Source organism: Dasypus novemcinctus, chromosome 1 (genome assembly GCF_030445035.2).
Source record: "Dasypus novemcinctus isolate mDasNov1 chromosome 1, mDasNov1.1.hap2, whole genome shotgun sequence".
NCBI lineage: Eukaryota > Metazoa > Chordata > Mammalia > Cingulata > Dasypodidae > Dasypus > Dasypus novemcinctus.
In genome coordinates, this window is record NC_080673.1 from 201,127,213 (window position 1) to 201,147,502 (window position 20,290).

At 49.2% G+C, this 20,290-nt stretch overlaps 1 non-coding gene across 1 annotated transcript; it reads left to right on the top strand.

The window, feature by feature from the left end:
• The first annotated feature begins 17,036 nt into the window (after positions 1-17,036).
• LOC111762764 (U4 spliceosomal RNA) lies at positions 17,037-17,180 on the top strand. Its single transcript, XR_002795799.1, has one exon. It is a non-coding gene; the product is annotated as a U4 spliceosomal RNA (small nuclear RNA).
• The last annotated feature ends 3,110 nt before the right edge of the window (positions 17,181-20,290 follow it).

Below are 20,290 nucleotides of genomic sequence, written 5' to 3' on the forward strand. Positions count from 1 at the left end.
GACTCAGTCAAGGTCACTGCAGGAAGTCTGGGCAGGGATCCCCAATATCAGTCCAGTGTTCCTCCCTGCCTTCCTTCCTTCCTGGTTGAACAAGGCCACATCCGTCCTCCCCTCCTGGGACCTGGAGGCAGCAGAAAGACACCACCCATTAAATAGGTATTTCAGGTAAAGATGATTGGGGGGCGGGGGGGGGGGTCGGATACAAAGCACACTGGCAGCCCATTTGGGACAAGGAAGTCAAGGTGTGCCTCTCTGTGGAGGTGGCTTGGGAGCTAAGACTTGAGAGCCAAAGGAAGATACTCCCTTACAGGGGGGCCGGCCAGTGCAAAGGTCCTGAGGCAGGACGGGCCGATGTATTTGGGTAATGATTGTAAGAAGGCCATTGTGCCTGGAATGGCCTCTGGTGAGCTTGGAGCAGGACTCCTCAACTCACTCTGCTCTGGCCCCTGGGTGGACAATGGGGGCTGGGGGTGGGCCAGGTAGGAGGAGCTACGGGCCGAAGTTAGAGGGGAAGTGACGGCTGCCTGGACCAAAGGGAAGAGTCACCCCGCCCCCCCCACACACCACCCCACCCCCGCCCCGGAAGGCCTGAGAAACTTGGCGGCGGGGTGGAGGGGGGGTTCGGCGCATCAGCAGACCCCACTGGAGCGTCCTTTCCTTGGGAACTCACCTGGTAGGAGATCCGGAGGACCAGTCCCCAGCGCATGGCCTCCGAGCCCCCGAAATGCGGCAGCGCGAGCTCCCGGGGCCAGCTGGGCGTGAGCGGCGAGCAAGAGTCCACCGCAGACAACCCCCCGGGGCGACCGCAGCTCCCACTCCCCTCCCTCTGACACCCGCGGCGGCTCCCGCGGCGCAGCTGGGCGCCAGCTGTGCGCTCCCCGCCCGTGCGCTCGCGGAGCTCTGCGGTCCTCGACGGCCTGCCCGGCGCCCCTCCTGCAGCCCGGGAAACTGAGGTTTGGAAGCCAGCGAGGGAAGGGAATTGCTCCGTATTGGGGGTGTACGGGTGCCAGGCCACGCGCCAAAGGCTTGGCTCACACGGTCCGGTTTAATCCAAACGAAAAGCGGAGACACTGGGGGGACTATCAGAACCACCCTGCTCGGAGGAGCACCCCGCGGCTCCGAGAGGGGAAGGCACTTGCCCAAGGTCACAAGGCTAGCCCAGACTCCAGTCTTGGGAGGCGAATGAGATGTCCAGGGCGCCACATTTGGGGAGGCGCTCGCCTTCAGTCTGGCTTGTGCCAGTGGGGGGGGGGGGGAGGTGAGGGGCCTGGAGGGCAGGGATGAAATACCCACAGGGTGGACACATTGCCCTCTCTATTATCCGGATAATTGTCTCCATTCTGCTCCTCCCTGGAACTGCCTCTCAGAAGGCTCGCCGCTCTTCCTTCCCGGTTCCGCCTGGGTACTTGTGCCTCAGTTCTTGCTCCAAGTAGATATACCCGTTACCTCCTGGCATGGGAGCCCCCTGACGGAGGGCTGTGGCTGGGTGGATTTAAATTGTTTTCTTTCCCGTGACGTGCCCAGGAAGGCGCGGAGCCGGGAAGCAAGCTCCTCCAGCCCCCAGGTGAGCGCCCCCCGGGAGCCAGGCGCGGTGCCAGGCCCGTGCCCGCGCCGTCTCAGTGCGCACCGCGGCTCCTAAAGGGAAATCGTGCCTTTATTTCCTCTTCACAGACGGGGCGATGGTGCCCAGCTCCCCAGGCCGGCCTCGGCGCGAGCCCTCCGAACCGGGGCTCCCGACCCGGCGCCGCAGTCTTTCCCGGCGCCCTGGGTAGGTGTCGGCGGCGAGCGGCGAGGGCGCGGGGAGGCTCCGGGGACCTGCGCGGACGGGACAGGGGGCGGCGCGCCTTCCCCGAGCGCCCCCGGGCGGCCGAGCGCCAGGCTCCTCCCGGCCGCTCAGGCGGCTGCTCCGGGCCGGGGACGCGGGCGGCCTGGCCCGGGAAACGCCACCGGCCTTGTGGGTGGGAGTCCCGCGCGGCCCCGCGCCGGGTATCCGGAGCTGCGCGGGGGCCTGGATTTCCGGAGAGGCGACCCCCCCGGGGTCTGGCTCCAGAGGCCATGACCGCCAGGCCGGGGGACCAAAGGGCGGCAAGCAAGGAGCCGGGAACGGCGTCCGTCTTGCTCTTGTTTCACCTCATCCCGATTTCTTCCCTCTTTCTCTTGTCTCTCTTCTCTTATTTGTGCTAGGCTTATTATAATTACTTGTGATAAAGAGTGTAAAGTGCTTAGTACTGTTCCCAGGACACACGTACATTTAACAAATATTTATTGAACACCTGCTATGTTTCGCGCCAGCTCTGCTAGATGCTGGGGCCGAGCTGCGACACAGCCCCTGCCCAGGGCAGCGCAGGAGGAGAGTGGAAGCGGCTGCTCCTACCAATAAAATGGGAAAAACCCACATGCTACCTCGCCTGCTGCATCTAAAACAGAGGGGTGTGGCAGCCTGGGAGGGTGTGTGTGTCGCTCTGAGACGTCTGAGTAGAATAAAAGGGTCCAGGCCGATGGACCAGCAAAGGCAAAGTCCCCAAGAATGGACGTGGGGGGCGTTGGGACTCCGCAGCCGCCCTTTGGGGTGGAGGGCTCTGGTGGGACTTGGCCTGCTAAAGGGCTTTTCAGCAGAATTCCTGAGCCTCGTCCCCTGGGTCTTCCCCTCTCGCAGGCAAGGGGACAGGTTCTCAGTGTGTCCTTTAAGGCAAGGGGACTCAGGTCCCGAGGCTGGCCCGTGGCCACCCAGAGGTCCGGGGTAAAGCCAGGGTGAAAAGGCAGGTGCTGGCCCCCGCGCCCACATCGCATCCATTTCAGTAAGGCCAGGGCATCTTGGATGGGCTGCTGGAAGTGGCAGAGCACGGAGCAGAGGGCAAGGCCTGGCGTCTCCCTCATGGAGCTGGCAGTCTAGGGGGGACGAGCAAGAAATAAATCCACACACATGTAGGTACCCATCTACCCATGTGACCAAAACCAAGCCAGGGGAGGGGGAGGGCATGAAGAGTGGTGCAGGGGCAACTTTCAACAAGGAAAGAACTCCTGTTGAGCTCAGAGACTGGCCTCTGGAGAGCTCGGTAGGTGTTGGTGGCTGAGGACCTATATCTTGGGGATAATGACCTGGGAACCAAACCTGGGACCTCTTGTGTCTGGGAGGGAGGCATCCAATTGCTTGAGCCGTATCTGTTCCCTGCTTGTTGTGTCTCTAGTTATGTTTCCTTCTTGTGTCTCCCTGTTGCATCATTTCATTGCATCAGCTTGCCTTGCCAGCCCATCGTGTCAGCTTGCTGTCTTTCTCATCTTCTTTAGGAGGCATGGGAACTGAACCCAGGACCTCCCGTGTGGTGGTAGGCAGGCACCCAACTGCTTGAGCCACATCTGCTTCCCTGAACTGGCTCTTGAGTATGCCACTGTCCAAGGGAGCACGACATCAAATAGCAAATAAAGCTCCCACACCAGGTGGCGGTTCCATGACAACTTCTATCTTTACCTTTACCAGCTCATCTTCCCCTGCTGTTTGGACAAGAGGCTCTGAATTTTCATTTCGCACTGAACCTCGTGAATGATGTAGCCAGTCCTACTGCAGGTGCTGGATGGCTGTGGGTATTTCTTTCTGGAGTTGCAGGTGCCGCTGACCTGGTCAGCCAGGCTGACTGTTGCTCTAGGCTGGGTGCAGGCTAGAGCAACAGCTCAGCTAATGAACAGGTCTTCATGAAAAGAACATCCCCCTGCCTCTCTGTGGACCCCAGCTTTACGAGGAGGCACTCTGAGCCGCCTTGCAGGGCAACCACTGCCCACTTCAGGCCAGATACAGACACAGCAGTTGGGGCTCCAGAAGTCCCCAGTCTTGGAACCAGAGAGCAGGCCGGGCACAAAGATGGCCATGGAGACAGGTCATAGGGGGAAACCGAGGCCCAGAGAGAGCTGGTGACATCTCAGAGTCATGCAGGGAGGTGTAGAGAGAGCTGCCTGGCCCTCAGGTCTTCTGACTCCGTTTACTCTCCCTAGCCTCCTGCTTCATGGATCTCCAGTGGTCCCTGAGAAGGGTCTCCCTCCAAGGTCCCTTCCGAAGCCACCAAGGAAGCCGGGCATCTGCCTGGGATCCTAAAAGTCAGGCTAGAATTCTGCAAGTTGAGTCCCCTCCTCAGGACCCAAAGAGAATCACTCAAGTGTCTCCTCTCGGCTCGCCCAGCCCTGGTACCTCCTTCCTGTCTTAGTTCTCCTCCTAGCACTGATCACCATCAGACCCTCTCCTGTTGTTTCCTGCCTGGTTTGCCCCTGGAATGTAAGCCAGGCCTTTGCTGGTTTCCTTCATCCTGGTTCTGGATACAGCGAGCAAATGCCCGATGTCTGTGGAAGGAATGCCCAAATGAATGCATGAACTCCTCATCGTCCACGTGCGTATCCAAGACTGGGACGCCCACGGTTTCAGGAGGCTTCTCATCCATTCCTCTCCCCATCTGGCCACTCACTCAGCACCAGGCGCCTTTGACTCATTGTCGATGGGATTTTCTGAGCACCAACAGTGTACCAGGAAGGGGGCTAGTGCTGGGAGTACAGACAGCATCGGCCCCTATTGAGCTCTGAGTGTACAGGGAAACGGACATTCATTAAAGACTGCAGAATACATTTTAACAGGTGCGGGAAGACAGCCCTGCCCCGACGAGAGTGTAGCGCACGTCGTGCTCTTTACCAATCACTATTGCCCGTGACGGCGTTATTCTCTTCCTTTACGACGGAAGCTCAGAGAAGGCAGGCCACCCAGAAGAGCTGAGTGGCAGAGCAGGGGTTCATTTTATCCAGTCCAGGCCTCTTCCCAGCCTGTCCCCAGGGAGGCCCTTCTTTCATTGAGCTAAGACTCCAGGTACCATCCTCCCAAGTTCATTCCTGTCCTTCCGATGCACCTTGGTTGAGTTTAAAAAACTGATCACGAGTGGCCCTTCTTCAGTCTTCCCCACGTGCCTGTCCTGTGGCTGAGGCATTGCAGCCTCTTCTCTTGTGGGTGGGCACCGCTGAGAACTCCATTCTACACACACGGGGGCTTGCCTTGCTAAGGTCACATGGCTGGTAAGCGCAGAAACAGAGGCCTGGGCTCAAATCCCAGTTCTGCCACTTCCTGACCAGGCCATGGGCGGCTTGCTTTCCCGTGGAGTCTCGGTATCATTGTTGGGATTCGTGCCGTCTTGGCTCTGTGTGTCCACTTTTTTTTCCTCTCTCTTTATTTTTTTTTAAATGTTACATTCAAAAAATATAAGAGGTCCCCATATACCCCCTACCCCGCACCCCACTCCTCCCACATCAACAACCTCTTTCATCATCGTGGCACATTCACTGCATTTGGGGAGTACATTTTGGAGCACTGCAGCACCACATGGATAGTGGTGTACATTGTAGTTCACACTCTCCCCCCGTCCACCCAGTGGGCCATGGCAGGACATACAATGTCCAGCATCTGTCCCACCCAGGACAATTCCAGTTCCTGAAAATGCCCCACATCACATCTCTTCTTCCCTCTCCCTGCCCTCAGCAGCTACCGTGGCCACTTTCTCCACATCAATGCTACAATTTCTTCCATTACTAATCACAATAGTTCCATAGTAGACTACCCGTAAGTCCACTCTAATCCTTACTCTATTTCTCCATCCCATGGACACTGGGATGGTTATGTCCACTCCACCTCTATATTGAGAGGGGGCTTAGATTCCACATAGCTGATGTGTGCAATTCTCCTGCTTGCAGTTGTAGGCGCTCTTGGCTCCCTGGTGTGGTGGTTGACCTTCTTCACCTCCCTGTTAGCTGACCTGGGTAAGTCTAATAAACCAGAGGGTAGGAGTTGAAAGTCTGCTGAGGCTCAGGGCCTGGCTGTCACATGGACAGTCGAGATTCAGGTCTCCTGAGTATACACCAACGCCAGCACCAACCACAGGTCCAGTAAAAGTGACAGAAGAGGCATGTGTAGAAAGGCCACTTAATGTGAGGGAGGCTGAGGGGGCTCTCCAGCACCGAGCGTGAGCTTGTCTGAGCAACATCTGTGGTGTCAGACACGGCCAAAGGCTTTGCTTCTGTTTTTGCCCTGAACTTTCTTGACGGCCCCATTTCTAGATGAGGAAACAGGCCCGGAGAAGTTAGGGAACTCCGGAGGCTAGGGAACTCCGGAGGCAAAGTGTAGGAGCTTGGGCTTGAACCCTTGTCTGACTGACTCCAGAACCCGTGCTCTCGTCCGTGCTCTCATCCGTGCTCTTGCTTTCCTCTCACCCCAAGTCTTTCCTTTGGACAAATGACCCCCTTCTTTCAGTGGGTCCTGACACCTGACTTTTAAGACCCTCCAATTTGCCCTCTGGGCAGTCCTGTCCCATCTCCCACAGCAGCTGCTGGAGGGGGCTTTCGAAAATTTCAGTAGGGTCATTTCAGTCGCCAGCTCCCAACCCTTCAGGGACTTCCCATCTCACTCACAGTGAAATGCAGACTCTTGTGCTGGCCCACAAGGATTGATGTGACCTGGTCCCTGCGCTGCCTTGGTAACAATCGCTCCCTCTGTTGAAATCCTCAAGCCAGCACTTGCGCGCCTGCCTCGGGGCCTTTGCACGTGCCGTTCCCTCAGCCTGGAATGCTTTTCCACTGGGTATTTGCATGCCCCTCCCTTGTCTTTCTCTCTCCCTCGCTCTGGTCTTTAGTGTCCATCTGCTCACCTTCTCTAAAATTGGCCCCTCGTCACTCCTCATGCTCATCCCTCACCTTGCTTTGCCTTTCTTCATCTAAGTCCCTCGTGACAGTACAGCGTGTGCTTATGTTTATTTTCTGCTACTCCCTCACCAGACTCCAGGCTCCAGGAGGGCAGTGGCTTTGTCCGAGTGGCCCTCTGCTGAATCCCAGCAGCTAGCACAGTGCCCAGGAGGGCTTTGGTATTTATTAAGTAAACGAGGGATTCTTGTCCTGGTTCTACAAGGAGGAAGCCGGGGGCACCGAGAGGAGCTCGAGACCCTGCCTCTCCTGACGGAGCAGCTGGCCTGCCGACTCAGCTCCTGGCGGGGGGGGGGGGGGGGGCCCTGGGCCACCCAGGAAGTGGGGAGGTGGGCACTGAGAAATCAGCAACTTGGACTTGACAGCTGGCCCTGGAGGCCCTGCACCTGGATTTGGGGGAAATGGCAAAGGAGACCACTATCCTTTCCAGGTCAGTCTGCAGCGTCCACTCCGAGCTTGCAAATTCCCCATCCAGAGCCAATGCAGGATACCTCGAGGCTCAAAGGACAAGAGGCTTTTCCAGGGCTGGAGAGGGCAGCACCACTCCCTGAGGACTTCTAGGAACCTGGACTATTTATTTTCTGATTTAATCCTCACAAGGAACAAAACGCCTTTACAACCCTGTCTCTCTGCTGCTCTAACGTAGTTTGTCCCGACCTGGGATTTGCCTTTTTTTCTTTCCATTTGCAAATATTCTCTCAATTTTCCTAAGGGTTTACGTTTTATAGCTTAAGAGAAAGCAGGAGCTGGAAACTTGGGTTCAAATCCTGGCCTCTTGCTGACCAGCTGCCCGCTTTTTGAACCTAGGTTATCAGTCTTTCCATCTGTAGAATGGGAGTATGCTACTTTCTGCTCATAGGGCTGGTGTCAGGATTAAATGCTGCGTGTGGCATGCCAAGGACTCTGTAAGATTTATCAGTCTCTTGGGACTCAGAAACTAGGACACCTTGAAGGCGATTGCTGTTTTCCGCCCTCCCAACTCCACCCAATATCAGCCAGAAAAGAGAAGGGAAAATAATGAAGGAAAAACACAGACTAATGTCTCCACACTGTGCTCTCACCGCAAAGCAGTGAGGTTGACGATGGAGGGGTTATGACTCCCATTTGCCAAATGAGGAAACCGTGACCTAGAGAGGTTGAGGAATTTTCTCAAGGTTGCACAGCAGGGAAGGGGCTGGAAATAGACCCGAGGTGTGGATTTCTAGACCAGCAATGTAATTCCATCACATTCGCACCCTGTGCTGCTGGCCTCTGGATCTGCCTTTGGCATTGCAATGGGCTGACTTTTATTTTCACGACTGTGGATGAGCTGAACCCTAAGACATAATAGTGAGGTGGACCCCATGTTGTTATGAATCCCAGGCCAGAGCATAGCAAGTAGCTCTAAAGAGACTCTCCAGATGCTTTCTCCAGACGTTATTGGATTGTGATGTCCACAAGATAATTATTGGCAAGGATTTCTGAAAAGTGAATATAGGACATTAATCTTGGGTGCAATTATGGCAAGAGTCATTTAAGCCATATTAGTGGTTGAGTACTTTTCTGTGAAGGTGGATGGGGAAAAGGAAAAGCGGTTTCATTTAATGTTCAAATCAATAGCCCCTGGAGGCCTGGAGTACCTGTTTTTCAGAGAAATTGAAGGCCAGCATGAGTAAGGCAGTTGCTCAAGGTCACCCGCTGATGAGCCAGGTCTGGAATTCACATCGGGTCCTGTGTGACACGGTGCACAGGCTGTTTTAGTCCACCCACGCGGAGACACCCAAGCTTGCTTGAAGTGCCTTTTCAACACATCAGGGAACTCCGAAAGCACCCTGGGAGGTGGAGCGAAGTATTCATCAAGTACAACCCTTACAGGAAGAGGAAGACTGTTTAAAAAAAAAAAGAGTGAAAACTAACAAACCCCAAATGGGCTCCAGGCGTTGATGGTTTTCACTGGAGATGGTAAAGGAACAAACTTTGAAATAGTCCTGGGATTTGTTAATAATGGGCTGGTAAGAGAATGCTAATGAAACGTTATTATTTTTCCTTGTTAAAATCTAATTTCAAATAATTCCATTCGTCATCCATTTTTTACAAGGAATGAGAACAAATGTTTTCCAGAGCGTCTAACCAAAATCTCTGTGTGGGTTTCTTATGCTGAGCCAAATAGTCCGTATTTTTCCCAGCCGGCAATTTCCTTCCCTGCCCACTGGTGGTCCAAGTCCTGTACTTCCTGCTAGTCCAAGCTTCGCCCTCACTGTCCTCATCTGCTAGCCCTGTCCCCACAGACTATTGGAGTTCTGGGTTCAAACCCAGGATCTGTGTTTTTTCAATCATTAAAAGCATTAGGTTTCTTTTTCCTACTATAAACCATTCTTAAATACATTTAATGCTGCCAAACAAAAAAAAAAAAAGGAGAAATGTATAAGCATGTAGGGCCTATTTCTCCTCTTCTCCCCAGGTTATCAGTTTAAAAAAAATAACAAATAAATTTTATTGATATATGTTAATAAAACATTCATCCAAAGTGTACAATCAATGGTATTTTTTTTAACTTAGATCTATTTTTTGTAAAAGATTTGTTTTTTTATATTTATTTCTCTCCCCTCCCCCCCAAGTGTCTGCTCTCTGTGTCCATGCGCTGTGTGTTCTTCTGTGTCCGCTTGTATTCTTGTCAGCAGCACCAGGAATCTGTGTCTCCCTTTGTTGTGTCATCTTGCTGCGTCAGCTCTCTGTGTGTGCGGCGCCACTTCTGGGCAGGCTGCACTTTTTTTCACATGGGGCGACTCTCCTTACAGGGCTCACTCCTTGCACATGGGGCTCCCCTATACAGGGGAAACCCCTGTGTGGCACGGTACTCCTTGCACTCATCAGCACTGCACATGGGCCAGCTCAACTACACGGGCCAGGAGGCCCTGGGTTTGAACCCTGGACCTCCCATGTGGTAAGTGGATGCTCCATCAGTTGAGCCAAATCTGCTTCCCAATCAATGGTATTTGGTATAATCACATAGTTGTGCATTCATCACCTCAACAGAGCATTTCCATTATTTCAATAATAATAATAAACAACAAACAAGAAAATTCTTCACCTCATGATCTCTCTCTGTTTCCCCTGCTATTCTTGCACAATACCTATTTATTTATTAAGCAGTTTTATTGAGATATAATCACATACCATACGATCTATCCAAAGTGTATAATCAATGGCTTTTAGTATAATCACGATGTTGTACATTCATCACCACAAAAAATTTAGAACAATTTCATTATCCCAAAAAGAAAAAATTCCACGCCCCTTAGTAGTCCTTCCCAGCCTTACATAACCATTAATCTAACTTCATTTTTATAAATTGATTTATTTTTACATTTGTAATGGAATTATACAATAATGTAGTACTTTGTATCTGGTTTCTTTCACTTAACATAATGTTTTCTTTTTGTCCGATATTAATATCTTGTAGGTTATCAGTTTTTAAAAGTTATTTTTAAAATTAATTTTGATTTTTAAAATTTAAGTAGTAAGTGCACATAGTTTTAAAGGTCAAATAGTACTGCAAGACTTATACTGAAAAAAGAGCCCGCCCTGCCCCAATTCTCCCCAGATGCATCCACATCCTGGTTACCTGAATTCCTCTCCCTGGATGCAGCTATTTTCAATTTTTAGTTATTTCTTCTGCTATTTTCTTGCCTTATTTGAAATGTTGCCCCCATATGAGTAATTCTTGATTATTCCGTATTTAACTTTATCTTTGGACTTCCTACTACAAAAATTGAAGATACTCTTATTCAACCTCCTCCAAATTATTCTATCACCATTCTAATTAGTGTATCATTGTTTGTTAAGTCATTATTCTGTGCTTACTATTCTGACTGTGTAAACTGTGTTCAGAGTCAAGCCACAAAGTATATTAACTTTCATTACATTTCCTGTCTTATGTAACTTTTAGTTTTTCCTGGAGTTGATAATTGCCTTTAAGAGTTGTTGAGTTTCCTATGTGCTTATGATTCATTCTTCTCCCCAGTCCTCAGGAAGCTACTGAAAGAGTTGCTCCATCAAGACTCGAAATAAACCAAGCCAAAGGAAGACATGAAATCCAGGAGACCAGGGTCTAACTAGAGGCAAAGGGAACTTCCCAGGTTTGACAGCTTTGCAGCCAGCCCAGCAGCAGCCAGTGGTAGACCTCCAGGAGAAATGACTCCAAGGGAGAAGAAATGGAAATAGAATAGAAATTCTTTTGGGGGAGTTCCTATTATTTGGATGTTATGTCACTTAGATTGATACTTCAAATTTAAATTTCTTATCTTTTCTCCTCTGTGTTCTTTCTGCTTTTCTCAAAGATGTTCTCAATTTTTTTCTTTCACTATCTGCCCTGATTTTTTAAAAAAAATTCTGCTGTCATATTTACACTATTTAAGGTCTCTTCCATGTTCTCTGGGTGTCCACCAGCCCCCCCTTTTTTAAAAGATCTTATTTCTTTCTCTCCCCTCATCCCCCTGTTGTCTGCTCTCTCTGTCCATTCACTGTGTGTTCTTCTGTGTCTGCTTGTATTCTCATTAGGCGACTCTGGGAACTGATCCTGGGACCTTCTGGAGAGGGAGAGAGGTGATCATTCTCTTGTGGCACCTCAGCTCCCTTTTCTGCTACGTCTCTTATTGTCTGTCCTCTGTGTCTCTTGTTGCATCATCTTGCTGTGCCAGCTCTCTGTGTCAACCAACACTCCTGCATGGGGTGGCATCCTGTACAGGGCTCACTCCTGTGTGGGGCAGCACACCCTCATGGGTTGGCACTCTGCATGGGCCAGCTTGCCACATGGGCCAGCTTGCCTTCACCAGGAGGCCCTAAGCATTGAACTCTGGACCTTCTATATGGTAGAGGGGAGCCCAATTGCTTGAGCCACATCTGTTTCCCCTTTTATTTTTAGCAAATTTTTAATTGTCTTTTTTTTTAAGATATGTTAATCAAAAAAATGTTATATTAGAAAATATAAAAGGTTCCCACATACCCCACACTCCACCCCACCCATCCTCCCATATCAACAACTTCTTTCATCCTTGTGGCACATTCATTGCATTTGGTGAATACATTTTGGAGCACTGCTGCACTGCATGGATGATAGTTTACATTGTAGTTTACTCTCTCCCCCAGTCCATTCAGTGGGTTATGGCAGGATATATAATGTCCTGCATCTGTCCCTGCAATATCATTCAGGACAACTCCAAGTCCCACAAATGCCGCCATATCACACCTATTCTTCCCTCTCCCTGACCTCAGCAACTCCCGTGGTCACTGTCTCCACATCAGTGACATAGTCTCTTCAATTGCTAGAGTCACAATAGTTCTATAGTAGGATACCAGTAAGTCTACTCTAATCCATATTTTATTCCTCCATCCTGTAGACCCTGGGATGGTGATGTCCACTCCACCTCTAAATTGAAACAGGGCTTAGATCCCACATGGCTGATAGATGGGATTCTCCTTCATGCAGTTATAGACACCCTTGGTCCCTTGTGTGGTGGTTGACCATCCTCACCTCCCTGTTAGCTGATCTGGGTAAGTCCAATGGACTGGAGAGTAGGTATTGCAACTCTGCTGAGATTCAGGGCCCAGCTGGCACATGGACAGTCCAGAGATTCAAGTCCCCCGAGCATACACCAACCTCAGCACCAACAATAGGTTCAGTGAAAGTGACAGAAGAGGCATGTAGAAAGGTCACATCTGAGTCCACCTCCACCACACTCAGGAGTACAAATTCCAAAGTAGGACCCACTGGCAAAACACTGAACTCCAGAGCCATCTGCCATGACCGTAAAACCTGTGTGTCTCTGTAGCCCTCAGGAGCACCAATACCTGGGGTTGTATCTACTTTGGCTGTCTCTGGGATACTGCTGAGATATGCATAAGCATGACCCCTCTGATGACCTCCTGACTCATTTTGAAGTCTCTTAGCCATATAAACTCATTTGTCTTTGCCATTTCCCCATTTTATTCAAGGTCTTTTTTTAGTTGCATCACTAGCTGGTGATTGGTAGTCATTCCTGGGTGCCAGGGAGGCTCATCCCCAGGAGTCATGTCCCATGCTGGGGGAAGGTAATGCATTTGCATGCTGAGTTCAGCTTAGAGAGTGGTCACATTGAAGCAACATGGAGAATCTCAGGAGGTTAACTCTTAGGCACCCTGTAGCTCTAGGCCTAGTTGAAATTTCAAGCACACAGGCTTGTAAGCATAGTCATTAGTATCAAGGGCCCATTCTTGGACCATTCTTCTTCACTGGTCTTTGCCTTTGCACTTGGGGGATTGTAACTGTCCACTGGGGAATGTGACAGAGCTTCCCTGGCTAGGAACTCAGCGCTCCCTCAGTTGTGTATAACTCTACCTACTACGACAATACCCAATGAATATCTGAATATTTTTATATACACCATATATATGCCCTGGAGAACCCCCTCCCAACCATGTGTCCTCCATCAGTGACACCCCACACCAGTTTTCCTCCCCTGCCACAATTGAACCTCTCTGTGATTCAAAACTTCCTCAAAAATGAAGACTAGTATATTGCCAAATTCAATTAGTAGGAAAATGAAATAGTAATGATAGGTTTAAAGATTAGAAATAGAGTACGTACTAATTTATATAAACTATAATAAAGTAAAAAATAAATTAGGGTATTAAAAAATGAAAAATATCATCAAACTTTGTTTTTAACATTTTGTCTTTCCTCACTGTAATAGGTGTTGTCCTGTATGTTCAGTGGCAAGGCAATCTCTTTCATTCCTTCCTCAGTGTCTGCATCCTTTTTTTTTTTTTAATTTTTAATTTTGTCTTCAAAAAAGTTTTAGATCACAGTAAAGTCCTGATGTCCCCTTTTTATAGCATCCTGTTCTCCTTTCATAGATGCAACATTTTATCTCTCTGAGGCTCTGATTTATAGAATTTTTAAAAAGTTTTCTTCTGCTTGTTGTATTGCTTCTCTTTTCCCTGAGGTCTTTGTTTGCTTTGGGGACTTTCTTTTTCAAGTTAGGAGGAATTCCCCAAATGCCTGGTGATCTTTGCACAAAAAAAAGTTGACTGGAAGTCATGTGGGCATGGGCTGGACTTATATAGACAGGTGGGCTACCTGGCTGGGCAACAAGGCAGAGATGTCTTTTTCATCAGGAGAACACAAATAACTGCTTTAGTAGGTCTTACCCCTTAAGCCAGTGGGTCACCCGAAGAAGAATCCTCCAGTTTCTTCCCTGGGGAAGGCAGAGAGGATACAGCCTGGCTGCCAGCTCCATGGGCGCTGAGCAGGGAAAGCCATTCAGGCATCCAGCATTCTGAGTACAGAATTTCTCTTAATGTCTTGTATGCAGCAAGGAGCATGTCTCCTGCTTCAGGGTGGTCTGGTGTCCTGAAGCCAGAGGCTGTTCGGGTCCCTTTCTCCAGAGACAAAACCTACATCATTCAGTGGAGTGGAAGAGGATTAGTCATCTCTCCTCGTGTGAGGGGGTCTTCCCACCAGTCCTCCAGCCCCCAGTCCCCACACCACTTTGTCCTGGGAATGATTGGCTTACTTGGAAATATCGCCCCCATAAGCTTGGATTTTAGTGGCATCAGCTCTGCTAAGCTGGGTACCGCCTGTCTCCCGGCTGTCCATCTTCCAATATCTTGTCAACATCTCTTGAGTCCTGTCATCTCTATTTCTGTTCTCTTTGCCCTTGTTAGTTAATGCCTTTAAAATTCTTTGGCTGTCATTTTAGCAGACTTTTACTTGGAGGAAGTAGAAATAAGTGTGTGCATTTAATCCACAATGTTTGTATGGAAATAGAGATCCTTTTTCTAGATATTTACATAATAATGAAGTTATTGATGATTATGAAGATAATAATAGCTATTGGTTGATCACTTGAATTGATCAGGTACTTGGTAGCCTGTTTTTAACAGAGCTCATAACAACCCAGAGCTGCTTTTCCCCCGGTAACACAGATGGAAAAACTGAGGCTCTATAAGGTTAAGTCATTTACCCAAAGTGGTAATTTTGATGAGCAGAGGCAGAGTGGGGTCCGTCTCTGCTCCCTAATGTGTGCCCCTGAGCAGTCCCCAGTCCCGTGTACAGGTAAGCCCCTTCAGGGAGGGATGTACCGTCATGAGATCAGGTATTAAGCATTTTCCTGCAGCTTCCTTTTAAAATTCAACCATACCAGTCCCTGCAGATCAACCTTATTCTTTTTAACTGTGGCATGGTATTCCATAATGAGACATACCAAAATATATTTATCCCCTACAGAGGGACACGTGCTGTTCCAACCTCACAATTTTTCAGCCTTGTGGCTTTGGCTAAGACTTGACTTTTCAGTGTCTGTTTCCTTACCTTAAAAAATGGAGACATCAAAAAAGGGACAGACAAAGAAGGTACTATATCAATGCTAAGGGTAAACAATGGGGTGTATGGGGGGGTAGGGATTTTTTCCTTTTGGAGTAGTGAAAATGTTCTAAAACTGACTAAGGTGTTGACAGCACAACTCTGAGATGAAACTGGGAGCCACTGAGTGCATACACTGGATGGGTTGTACAAAGCATGGGACCGTTTGACACAGAGAACTATGGTGGATGATGGACTGTGGTTAACAGTCCAAATATGAGAATGTTCTCTCATTAACAATAACAAATGTATAATACTAATACATGGTGTTAATGATGGGGTGGTTTATGGGAAAAAATACATCAAATGTAAGCTATAGACTCTAGGTAGCAGTTTAACATTTTGATGATATTCTTTCATCATTTGTAATAAATGTTCCACAACAATGCAAGGTGTCGGTGGCGGGGTGATGTATGGGGATCCTCTATGTTATGCATGGTTATTTTATAAGCTTACAACTTTTCTAATTAAAATTAATTAATTAATTAATAAAATGTAATAAAAACATCGTCAGATAGACATAAGTATAGGCTTACAGACCAATGGAGAGAACTGAAAGTCAAAATATAAGCCCACACATCTATGGAAACATTTTTTTCAATAAGAGTGCCAAGTACATTCAGTGGTAAAAAATTTGTTTTTCAGAAATGACACTGGGGGAAGTGGATGTTGCTCAAGTGATAGAGCTTCTGCCTACCATATGGGAGGACCTGGGTTCAATCCCTGGGGCCTCTTGGTGAAAAAGAAGAAGAGAAAGCATGCCTGCGTGGTGAGCCAGTGCTTGCGTGAGTGTCCGCATGGTAAGCTAGTGCCCACACAAGCGCCCACATGAGTTCCTGCATGGTGAGCCAGTGCCCTACTCAAGTGAGTCACCCAGGAAGATGATGATGCATCAAAAGAGAGACAAGGGTAAAGTCAAGGTGAAGTGCAGCAGAAACCAGGAACTGAAGGGAACCTCTCTTCCCATCAGAGGTCTCCAGGATCGAATCCTGGTGAAGCCCAGAGGAGAGAAAATGAGAACAGAAGACAACACAGAAAAAAGAGCAGGGTGGGAGGAGGGGAAGGAGGGGGAGTGGGAAAATAAATAAATAAATCTTTAAAAAAAAAATGACACTGGAAGCAGATGTGGCTCACGCAGTTGAGTGTCCTCCTCCCATATGAGATGTCCTAGGTTCTGTTCCTGGTGCCTCCTGGAAAAAAACAACAAGCAAAACAAATGAAAAAACTGACACAGGGAAGTAGATGTGGCTCACTGCTTGAGCGCTGGCTTCCCACAAACAAGGTCCCAGGTTAAATCCCTGACCCCCATTACCTCAAAAAAAAGATACTGAGAAAACTGGAATTCATTTCCACATGCCAAAAAATGAAGATGGTCCCCTGCCTCACACCAAATATGAAAATTACCTAAAAATGTATCAACAACATAAACTTAAGAGATAAAACCCTAAAACTCCTAGAAGAAAGAATCTTCGTAACTTTGGATTTTGCAGTGGATTCTTTTTTTTTTTTTTTGCAATGGATTTTTAGATATAACACCAAAAGCACAAGCAACAAAAGAACAAATGGATAAATTAGACTGTATCAAAATTGAATACTTTGTGCATTCAAGAACATTATAAGAAAGTGGAAAAACAACATACATAAAGAGATAAAATATTTTCATATGATATATCTCATGAAGATTTAATGTCCACAGTGTTTAAAGAACTCCTCCAACTCAAAAATCCAAACAATCCAATTTTCAAAATGGACAAAGGACTCGAATAGATGTTTCTCCAAAGAAGATACACAAATGGTCAATAAACACATGAAAAGGTGTCAACATCATTAGCCACCAGGGAATGCAAGTAAAAACCACAATGAAATACCACTTCGCACACCCTAGGGTGGGCTATTAATTAAAACATGCACATATGCAGAAAAAAACAAGCATTGTAGCTGTGTGCTATGGCAATATCAGTAGCCAATGAGGTTTATCCAAGGCACAATTATTGCTAATGGAAACTTTTCCCAATCATTCCCTGCCATGACGACTTGAAATATAGTCAGCTTTGGTAATTTTTGACAATCTCTACAGAGACTGAAACAACAACAACGGCAAACACACACACACACACACACACACACACAAGTGCTAGCAAGTGTAGAAAAATTGGGCCCGTCACACACTGTTGGGGGGGAATGTAAAATGGGAAATTTTATGTTACGTATTTTGCCATAATAAAAATTTAAAAAGAGGGTACATTACAGTGCAATTGCACTAAATAAAGTGTAAAAATAGTCCAACCCTTTAACATGCCATAAGAAAAAGCTTTCAAACACGAGGGTGTGAGTTGGGCATCTGTCAGGATTCTTCCAGATCTAACAAACCGGGTATCTTATTAAATAAGGCATGGTTTCGGCAGACCCAGCACAACTGTGCGGGGTGAGGTTTCTTTTCACTTTGGCCTTGGCTGATTTCTGGCAGGCCCTCTAGTTCTCCCTGTAGGGTCATGTGGAAATCACCTGGTCTCCATCCCAGACCTACACCTCTCTGGAGAAGGGGCCCAGGCATGGGTTTTTAAACAAGGTTCTACGTGCATTTCAGATAAACACAATCCGGGAGAAGAACCACTGCTCTGAAGTCCAGCACTGGTCGCCCACCTCCGGGAGAGATGGGGGAGGCCTGGAGGAAGTCCCCTGGCCTGTTTTTAGAGGAGCAAGACCCCAGGGAGTGTCAGAGTCAGAAGGACCCTTGGGGGTTAGCATGTCCAAACCTGCTATTGAGAAACTGAGGCCAAAGAAGATGAGAGCCTCGCTAACGTCAGTTTGCTAGCAAGAGGCAGAGCTATAACTTTGAACCCAAGCTAGAAATTGGAACGCTTGGCGCCAAACTCCTACTGCTTCCATTTCCTTTGGGTGTGTATCTCTGAGACCTGAAAATATCCCATAATTCATGGTCCAAGGCAACGGGGCAGAATCCAATGCATTTCTGGCTCTATAGAACCTCCAAGGTTCTACAGAGGCAGAAGAAAATGAAACTACTCTAATTAAAAAAAAGGTCCCCTGGTGCCTCCTCTGTGCTGGGCCCTGCGCCACGTGCTGGGGATAAAGTGGAGGAGCAAACACGGTCCAGAAGCTGAGGATGGACGGAGAGAGCGGGAGAAGGCCGGGCACTCGCGGGCTCCAGGCACTGTGCTCAGTGCTGGCCAGGGGCAGCCTTGGAACCCCGTGACGGGCTGCGGTGACCCACACAGGGCAGGCGAAAAATCTGAGGCTCAGAGGGGTGAAGTCACTTAGAGGATTCACCCAGCTTTAAGTGGTGGAGCCAGTCAGAACTCAGGTGTTTGACCCGCAGGTTAGTGGACGGGAGGCACTGTAAGCAGGTGAGAGCACCTGGCCGGGAGGCATCCAATCCCAGTGCTCCATCCTCCTTCTGCCCTGCCACTGCCCTAAAAGTGGAGGGAAGGAGGGACATACCACTGCCAGCTCACAGTGTGTGGCAGCACCTGTTTGGAGTGTCGGGTCTTTGACATAAGGCGTAATAAAGACGTGATGTTTCTAGAATGCCAAGGCCTTCCTGGAGATGGGGGTCACGACGATGCTAAGAATGCCAGGGGCAACCAAGGGCAATCGGGGTCCATTGTGGGGGTTCCCTGAGGAGGCCAAGTCAGGAGGTGCCGGGCAGGCTTTCCCAGGATGTGGGGTCCATCAGCCCCAGCCGCAGTGGGCAGGGCACACCCATTGGCCCGAGAGCAGTGGAGCCGGGCGTCCTGGCAGGGGTAAGGCACACCTGGTTTCTGCTCGGCCCTGCCTGACCTCAGGCAAGCCACCGGACTTCTCTGAGCTCCAGTTTCCTCCTGTGACAATGACCGAGGATAACAGTGATACCCACCTCACGAGGTTTTTTAAAGGGTTAAAAGAAATAGTGGGTGTGCACAGGCTTGATGAAAACACGGCAATGAACAGACATGGGCTTCCCTGGCTGTGCTCTGGGTGCTCTGCCCGGGCCACTCACCCGCACCCTCTGATGTCACTGTCACTGCAAAGGCCTGACTCTGCCCGGAAGAAGAAAGCACCTGGCCCGCGGGAGCTGGAGCTCTTCTGCTCGCTGCTTTGTCTTATGAGCAGAGCTCCATGTAGCAGGCTTTGTCCTCCTAAGCTCACTCTCCCTCCTTCTCTCCCACCCTCTGGAGTCCCCATCCTCTCCTTCCTGCCGCCTCCCCTCTTCTGAGCTCTCCGGCACCCCACCATCTCCACATTCTGATGATCTCCAGGCCTGCCCAGCCCCTCTCCTGGCTGCCCTTTCCACAGGAACAAGCAGAGACCCTCTTCTTTGACGTGCCCCCAGCAGCCCAAGGGGCCTTTCCAGGCCCAACCAGGGCAGAGGTCTGGCTCTCCGGGCCTTAGGCCCTTCAGAGCCCCAAAGCCTGGGACACCCCCTAAGCCTTCACAGGCTAAGGCTGGGTGCGAGCCTCCCAAACGACATGAAAAAGATGTCAGGAATCTGAAAAAAATATAGGTTTTGGCTGGGGCCCCGCCTTGCTCCCTCATGAGCTGTCTTAGTTGAAAGGCTGTTTTCGTGCGTGAGTGGTGCAGATTATCTGAAAACTGCTTGGCACTTGGGAGTTTTCCATTGGCGCTAGCTGACCCTACCGGTGCCAAGAAAGGAGAGAAGAAATATCAGACAAAATGGGCCCCGCTTTCCTGCCAGTCTCAATTTGGGAGACTTTTTCCATCCTTGGGGCCATTTGTGAGAAATCAAGTGCTGAGGCCTTCTAGGGAAAATCTCCTGACTTTTCATGCTCCATTGTGGAAATTCTCCACATCTGAATATTCAGTGGTGACACAAGAAGGGTGTGGGGTGGCGAGGCCAAAAATCTTGCATACACTCTTTATTTTCCCTTTTTTTATCAGAGGGAGACAGCATGGTTTTTGCTGTCTTTAAAAAGCTGAATCAGTCTGTGGCTTTCCTACCTACTGCCATGAGGACTGGACCAGGCATCTTTTGGGCCTCAGTTTCCAGCTCTGTCGGAAGAGCTAGTGCTGCTGGCTCCACTGGGTTATGCGTAGTCCTTGTGTGTGCTCTGCCCTCTTCTTTTCTGATGTACATATGTGTGTGTACATGGGTCTCACGTGAAGGGGGACTTTGGGGAGTTGGGGTTATCCTGGAGGGACCTCTAGGGCCACACCCCTTATTGCTGGAGAAGG